General features: G+C 48.5%; 1 protein-coding gene across 2 annotated transcripts in view; it reads right to left on the reverse strand.

Annotated features, from left to right (window-relative positions):
- The window catches only part of Sec22c (SEC22 homolog C, vesicle trafficking protein), a 22,316-nt gene extending 17,255 nt beyond the window's left edge, over positions 1 to 5,061 (reverse strand). Inside the window, exon 1 of one of the 2 annotated variants that reach the window (XM_031344743.1) lies at positions 4,960 to 5,061. The gene's annotated coding sequence lies outside the window, so the exon portion shown is untranslated. The other variant, XM_031344745.1, reaches the window with a different exon arrangement.
- Between the last annotated feature and the right edge of the window lie 2,897 nt (positions 5,062 to 7,958).

Consider the following 7,958-nt stretch of genomic DNA (forward strand, 5'->3'; position numbering starts at 1 on the left):
TGTAATGTTGGGGCCATGAGCTACCATAGTGCAAACTACACCCTAATAAGAGGGCATGCCTATAGTCCTGTTGTCCCTGATCTTCAGAGGCTGAGAGGGAAGGGACCTGAGTTCAAAACTATCTAGGGCTACAGAATGAGACCCTACCTCCAAAAACTCAGGCTAGAAAAGGGGAGAGCAGGGGAGATGTGGCCGCTCTGTTCTGAAGTGCAGAGTAGGCTTTTCCAGGCCCTACTAAGTGCAGATAAAACCCTGGAATTCAGCTATAGAACAATCATAAAGAGATTCTAAAGGAAGCCGGGAGGCCAATGGTGGGATCACATTTGTTCCCTTCTGTGACGCACATCTCGGACCTAGTGTTGGAAGAACTGGCACCTCAAAGCAGCCAATAGGAAGAGGGCTCATCTCCCATAACTAAAAATCACCTGCTCACTTTACTCAGAATCGGGGCAGTGCAGCCTTGAAATCCAGAAAAGTTTCACAATAAAAACCAGTCACATGGTGGTGATGCACTTGGTTGGCAGAGGCGGGTGGATCTCTGGGTTTTTTGTTTTTTTGTTTTTGTTTTTTGGTTTTTCGAGACAGAGTTTCTCTGTATAGCCCTGGCTGTCCTAGAACTCACTCTGTAGACCAGGCTGGCCTCGAACTCAGAAATCCACCTGCCTCTGCCTCCCAAGTGCTGGGATTAAAGGTGTACGCCACCACCACCCGGCTTGGGAGATCTCTGTTAAGAGGCCAGCCTGGTCTACAAAGTAAGTTCCAGAACAGCCAGGGCTATACAGAGAAACCCTGTTTTTAAAAAAGTAAATATATAATTATATATTACATATGTATGTATATTAAAACATTCTGCTGACTGAGAAAATCTGGCATCTAAAGAACACTCAGGGTGGGAGTTTAGTGGAAACACTGAATAACATGCACGTGAGGCTTTAGATTTGAGTTTCAGAACTGCCATCATCATCACCACCATCATCATCACCACCATCATCATCATCATCATCATCATCATCATCATCATCATCATCATCATCATCATAAAAAAACATGGCTGCATACTATATGAATCCCTCCACATAATGTTCTCAAGACCAGCCTAAGCTACGCAGCAAGTCCTTGTCACAAAAATAAAGAGCTAGGGATGTAGGTCAGAATGTACAAGGCCTTGGATTCAATCCTTAGTACCACAAAATAAATAAATAGAAGCAGCTGGCTCTCTCTGTATTATCTTTGCAACTTCCTATGCTTGTAAAGAAGCTGAAAGGGAAAGAGAAGCGACTAGCATCAGGTCTCCATGGTGGGCTTCTTTCTCCAAGAGTCATATTTAAATGTGATCAGCAACATGACGGCCTCTCCGCACATACTTGTGGTCCTGGTGACTGTGTGAGCCAAGGGACCTTTATCCCCAGGGGCTCCTCACCTGGAGGGCATTTTTAAACTGGAAGATTCTATGACAACATCCAGGGTTCATTACACAAAACTACCTCAGAGACAGCTAGCAGTCAATTTAAAACAGGAGTGCAAACCTGAGCTGGACAATGCCTGCCATCCTAGTGCCGAGGCAGAGGCGGGACTACAAGTTCAAGGCTGCTCTAGAACATCACACAGAATAAAGGTGCTTGCTGTCTGCCTGGCCACCCGGAGCACACACAACTAAAAATAAATATTTTAGCCAGATAGTGGTGACGGATAGAGCAGAGCGGGTTCCGGGACACCAAGGGCTACACAGAGAAATGCTGTCTCAGAAAAACAAAACAAAACAAACACCAGCACCACCGCCAGCAAAACCCTGCTGAGTAGACTGAAGAGGAACTGGAAGTCACCTTAGTTCCGTTCACCGGAACAAGAGATGTATGTCTGCAGTGTCTCTGCCATACATCTGAACCATACATTGAAGATTCTACACAACCGGGGAGAGAGAGAGAGAGTTTTTGTGGCGGTGCTCTGTGTCAGCAGAAGCAGGGAAGATGACCACATGTCCACACTCATGTTTTATATGACATGGCTTCTTGTTTCGTGCATGGCTTTAGGGTGGTTGTTTGTTTGTTCGCTTGGTTGGTTGGTTTTTGTCTTGTTGTTTGCTTGTTTGTTTGTTTGAGATAGGGTTTTGATGTGCAGTCCTGACTATCCTGGAACTCATTCTGTAGACCAGGCTGGCCTTGAACTTGCAGAGATCCGCCTGCCTTAGATTCACAAGTGTTGGGATTAATGGTGTGTGCCACCACTGGCTAGCTTATATACACATCTTAACCCATTTCCCACACTTCCTAATTCTCTTCATCAGGTTTGAAACTGTCCTGCTCTGCCATACATACATCACAGACTGTCCCTGCTGTACACACACATTTTGCTGCTATACCAAAGCCACTCCTTTATTCTCATTTTCCTCTCACATTTACTCTTTAGCCCCCTCCCCAAATTCCCCCAACATAAGGACATAAGAAAGGGGCAAAATACAAATTTAAACTAGCAAAAGAAGCTGAATTTAGTGTGGTCAAGTACAAGCACCCACCATAGGCATAGTACTGAGGAAAGCAGGCTAAGGGGACAGTAAGCCCGTGATGGAGTCACACTCCTATACAAGATTTGAGACCTGAGTCCCAACTTGGGATCTTTTAGGCTCCAAGTTGCTTGTTGATGGGAAACAGATGGGAAACAGAGATCAACTATGGCATCTGTAGGAGCTGAAAGCAGAAAGCTGAACTGGATAGGAAGACTTTCACAGCTGTCCCTCTGCACTTGATCTTAGTCAAAAGGCTGAGAAGTGGGTACTGTACCTGCAGATGCAACCAACCTCAGATGGAAAATATGTAAAAAAAAAAAAAAAAAATTGCATCTGTACTGAATATGTACAGACTTGTCGTGATTTCCTAAACGACACAATTCGCAGCAACTGCACACAGAGGGCACTATGTAGATGTTATAATTGATGCAGATATTATCCCAGGCACACAGGGGAATGTACACAGATTTCCACAAACACGAAGCCACTGTATACAATGGACTGAGCCTGATCTCCCAGGGATGCGGAGGAACTAGGACCTTTGTATGGAGAATGGTACTAAGTGCTCAGGGCTTTCTCGGACCCACATCTCAGGTGAGGAAAACTCCTAGGATCAGGAGGTAGAAAGCAGGCTTCAGCCTCCAACCTCCATATTCTTTCCACGGCATGTGGACCTCACAACCAAGCGTCTGAGTTCTCAGCTACTATCTCCCTAAAGGCACCTTCTCCACCGCAGTCCTGCCAACACCTAACCAGAGGCAATGTGGGTCTCGAACCCATAATCCCAGCACCTGAGAGCTTGGGCTATAGTGAGAAATCAGAGACTTGCTGGCAGAGGAAGGGGCCCTACAAGTGTCCCTTAAAAAGTAGAGTGTGGTGGCTTATGCTCATAAGCACTTGGGGGGGTGGAGACAGGAAGGTCAGGAGTTCAAAGTCACCTCCAGCTAAGTGGCATGTTAAAGGCCAGTTTAGGCTACAGGGCACCCTGTCTAAAAAAAGAGCTGGGCTGGTGAGATGGCTCAGCGGGTAAGAGGACTGACTGCTCTTCCAAAGGTCCTGAGTTCAAATCCCAGCAACCACATGGTGGCTCACAACCATCTGTAATGAGATCTGTAATGAGATTATTCTGGTGTGTCTGAAGACAGCTACAGTGTACTTATGTATAATAACAAATAAATCTTTTTTTTAAAAAGTCAATAAAAAAAGAGCCAAGGGGTGAGTGAACTGCTGGAGTTAAAGCCCAGTGGCACACACCTTTAATCTCAGTACTTAGAAAAGGCAGGCAGATCTTCAGGCCAGCAGGGTCTACACAGTGAACAGCCAGGGCTACATAGTGAAACCATGTCTCTAAAATAAAATAAAACTGGCCGGGCGGTGGTGGCGCACGCCTTTAATCCCAGGCGGATTTCTGAGTTCGAGGCCAGCCTGGTCTACAGAGTGAGTTCCAGGACAGCCAGGGCTACACAGAGAAACCCTATCTCGAAAAACCAAAACAAACAAACAAACAAAAAACCCCACATCTCCTTACCTAGTGTATTTTACTCTAAAGTCAGTTGTCTCGTCTGTCTCTACCACCTGAGTGCTGGGATTAAAGACATGCACCACCACCCCTGGCTTCATCTGAAATTCTTTGAGACCTCAAGATGTCCTCTCTGTTGTCCATAAACCATTTAAGTGGCATCTCTAGGGACCTGTCTACAAAGAGACCTGAGAAAGCTACGGTGCGACTGAATCCTGTATATCAGTGTCAGGATACTCAAAGCTGTCCCCACTTTCATTTCCCTGACAGATTCTCTACCTGAATAAACTCTCTGTGTAGACTTTTACAGACACTTTGCTCTAGCATTGGATCTGCACTGAGGGTTGCTTTAGTTTCTCTGATCTTGTCACCAGCTACACCAACTGAGCTGGGCATGGAAGCCATACACTTGTGATCCCTTGGGGGGATGGGGAATGTGGAGGTAGGAGGATCCCAAGCTCAAGGCTAAACTCGAGTTACATGGGGCCCCGTTTCACAAAACCGCAAACTGTACCAACTCCTTTCATCAGAAGTAACACAGTTCCTTCCCTGGATTTGGCTTTTTGCAAGCCTGACCCCCGCCCTGCCCTGCAAGTTCTTTGTCCCAGGTTATCCAAGTCCAGGAAAGTTGGTGCAGGGGTGACCAGGCCTTGAAGAAATCAAGTCCTGCAAGACCAGCAGGCTAAGGAAAGTTTGTTCTCAAAAGTAGCAAGTGACAGAACTAGAGCTCAGTCTACGAAAAGGGAACCACCGCCCCGCCCTCCCTAGACACGCCCCGGCCCCGCCCCGGGCAGCGGGCACAGCTAGCAGTGCATCCCGGCAGGTACGCACCGTGCAAGGGGCCGGGCCTCGGCGGAGTCCCACCGGCCTGCGCTGCAGCCCGGTGGCCTGGACCCCGACCCCACCTCTCCACGCCCGCCTGGCCCGCTATCCTCACCTCGCCCCCGCTGCCGACCTCCGCCTCGGCCACCGCAGCCCACCCCGGTGGCTGGCGGGGTGCAGGTTACCCGCGGCCGGGCAGCAGGAGGTAGGATGTAGTGCGCATACGCACACCGTGAGCTCCCATTCGCTGCTGCTAAGCGACGCTCACACCAAACAGACCAATCGTGGGGCATCTATTCTGTCCAGTAGTTCAGACCCGGGAATTGCGTGAATCTACCAGGGCTGACCCCCGTTTGCTCCCTCCCGCGACTCCTCCGTCTCATGTGTGAGTCTCACCTCGAGCGGTGCGAAGAGGCTCCGATGTCCCCTCGATGCCTGGCCTGGGCTCGAGCAGACAGGGCTGTTCTCCGGAGGCGTCTAGGCCCCGTGCGACTGGAGTGACACAACCTGGGCGTGGGTTCTTGCAGGCTACGCAGCTAGGCAGGAGGCCGGAGATAGAGGATCCGAAGAGCACAACCTTCTGCCAGCCTGGAGGAGGTGCCAAAGTCCGATCCCCGAGCAACACACCCTCACTATGAGGCTGGAAGGAGATCGGGTAGCAAAGTTAGGCCTTTACTGTTTTGGCAAGTGCTGAGCACCACTGTGTGCTGCTCACTGTGTACACAGCAAGTGCGAACACAGAAACCAAATCAAGAGAAGCAGGCAGGGCACCAGGCAGGAACGCTGGTGTCTAAACACGAGTCATGCTCCACAGAAGCATGGGTTCCAAAGAGAATTTACAGGAGTTGGGGCTCAGGGAAAGCTTCCCAAAGTCTCGGGCCGGTGGGCAAAGGAGAGTTGGTGTGTTTCAGAGACATTCTCTTGTGCACAGTACTCTGTGGGGCTAAGGATGTATCTCTGTTGATAGAATAACTAAACTACAAAATCCCGGATCAGCCCTGTCACCCCCTCCATACATCAGAACTCCAGGCTCCCCTTGGGACTCCCAGTCTCTGGTTCTCGGGTCTAACTTTACACCATCAGCTTCACAGACAGTTTATTTTTATTCCTTGAGACAGGGTCTTGTGCATCCTAAGCTGACCTTGAATTCACTATGTAGCCGTCTGTGACTCTGAAAGTGATCCTACTGCCTCCATTTCCTGGGTGCTGGGATTATTGCTTCCACAGCCAGCTTGTGTGGCTCTGGAGCTCAGCCCCAGGGCTTTCCTGCCTTCTAGACAAGAGTACTACCCACTGGGCCACGTCCCCAGTGCCAACTTTCCTGATTCTGAGGCCAAGTGCAAGTCAGTGAGCCCCAGAACTGGCTCCCCTGGTTCTCAGCCTCTGTCACCCCATGAGCTCGTTCTATTAAAAAACCTTCACCATATAGACAGAGATGGCCTATCCATTTCACCTCTGTGGAGACTCCTACAATGAGTGCCAACCTAGCAGCTGGCTAGACGGGTTACGTAGAAAGACCTGAGCTGAGTGAAGACTGCTAATCGGCATTTCTCTGGTGGGTGGAAATGGAAGCAGGGCTTACATAACCACAGACAAATTACAAAACGGACACAAGAAGACTTGTGACAGTCTAAGATAGCCTTTGGGCATTGTGTCCTGGTATCCAAGGCATGCCATGGTTCCCTCCCACACAGTCAGGCCTGGTCTGTAACAAGCCTCAACAAAGCTAGTTCATAACATTCACAGAGGAGAAAACCATGAAGGAGACCGACACCCTGCCCACTGCGTGCCCTGTCTAGACAGAGAGTATTTGGTACTAGACCTAGAAAACTCTGGATTTAGCAGCTGTGATAGTTTGTATATGCATGGCTCAGGGAGTGGCACTATTAGAAGGTGTGACCCTACCGGGCGGTGGTGCACACACCTTTAATCCCAGCACTTGGGAGGCAGAGGCAGGTAGATTTCTTGATTTCGAGGCCAGCCTGGTCTACAAAGTGAGTTCCAGGACAGCCAGGGCTACACAGAGAAACCCTGTCTCAAAAAAAAAAAAAAAAAAAAAAAAAAAAAAGTGTGGCCCTATTGGAGTAGGTGTGTCATTGTGTGGGCGTGGGCTTTAAGACCCTCATCCTAGCTGCCTGGAAGCCAGTATTCTGCTAGCAGCCTTCAGATGAAGATGTAGAGCTCTCAGCTCCTCCTGCACCATGCCTGCCTGGATGTTGCCATGTTCCTGCCTTGATGATAATGGACTGAACCTTTGAACTTGTAAGCCAGCCCCAATTAAATGTTGTCCTTATAAGAGTTGCCTTGGTCATGGTGTCTATTCCCAGCAGTATACCCTAACGAAGACAGGAATGTAGTACCTCACACTTGTATTATCAGTAGTTACACTAGTATTCAGGAGGCTAGGAGAGGAGACCTGCCATGATCTGAGGCTAGCCTGGGCAAAATAGTGAATCCTAGGCAAGCTTGACTACAGAGACCCTATTTCAAAAAAAAAAAAAAAAAAAAAAAAGACTAGAGAGTTGGCTCAGGAATTCAGATCACCTTGTTCCTCTTGCAGAGGACCTGGGCTTGACTCTACACTTACACAGTGGCTCACAAACATCTGTAACTCCTAGATAACTTGACACCCTCTCCTGATATCCACAGATACTAGACAGGCATGTGGTGCACATGCACATATTCAGGCAAAACATTTGTCCATATAAATAAATCTAAACAAAATGGTTTGTTTTGTTTTTTGTCTTTTGTTTTTTGTTTTTGTTTTGGTTTTGGTTTTTTGGTTTTTTGAGACAGGGTTTCTCTGTAGCCCTGGCTGTCCTGGAACTCACTCTGTGGACCAGGCTGGCCTCGAACTCAGAAATCCACCTGTCTCTGCTTCCCAAGTGTGCTTCCCAAGTGCTGGGATTAAAGTCGTGTGCTACCACTGCCCTGCTCAAAATGTTTTAAGAAGCAAAAATAAAGAATTCCAGGCTGGGATGCAGTACCCGTGAGGGAATGTTTGCGGAGCATGCGTGCATGGGAATGTTTGTCGAGGGTGCATGAGTGAAGTCTTGACTTCTGTCCCCAGCACCACAACCACATCTGGAGTCCCAGCATTCAAAAGATACAGAT

Source organism: Mastomys coucha, unplaced genomic scaffold, assembly GCF_008632895.1.
Source record: "Mastomys coucha isolate ucsf_1 unplaced genomic scaffold, UCSF_Mcou_1 pScaffold23, whole genome shotgun sequence".
Taxonomy (NCBI): Eukaryota; Metazoa; Chordata; class Mammalia; order Rodentia; family Muridae; genus Mastomys; species Mastomys coucha.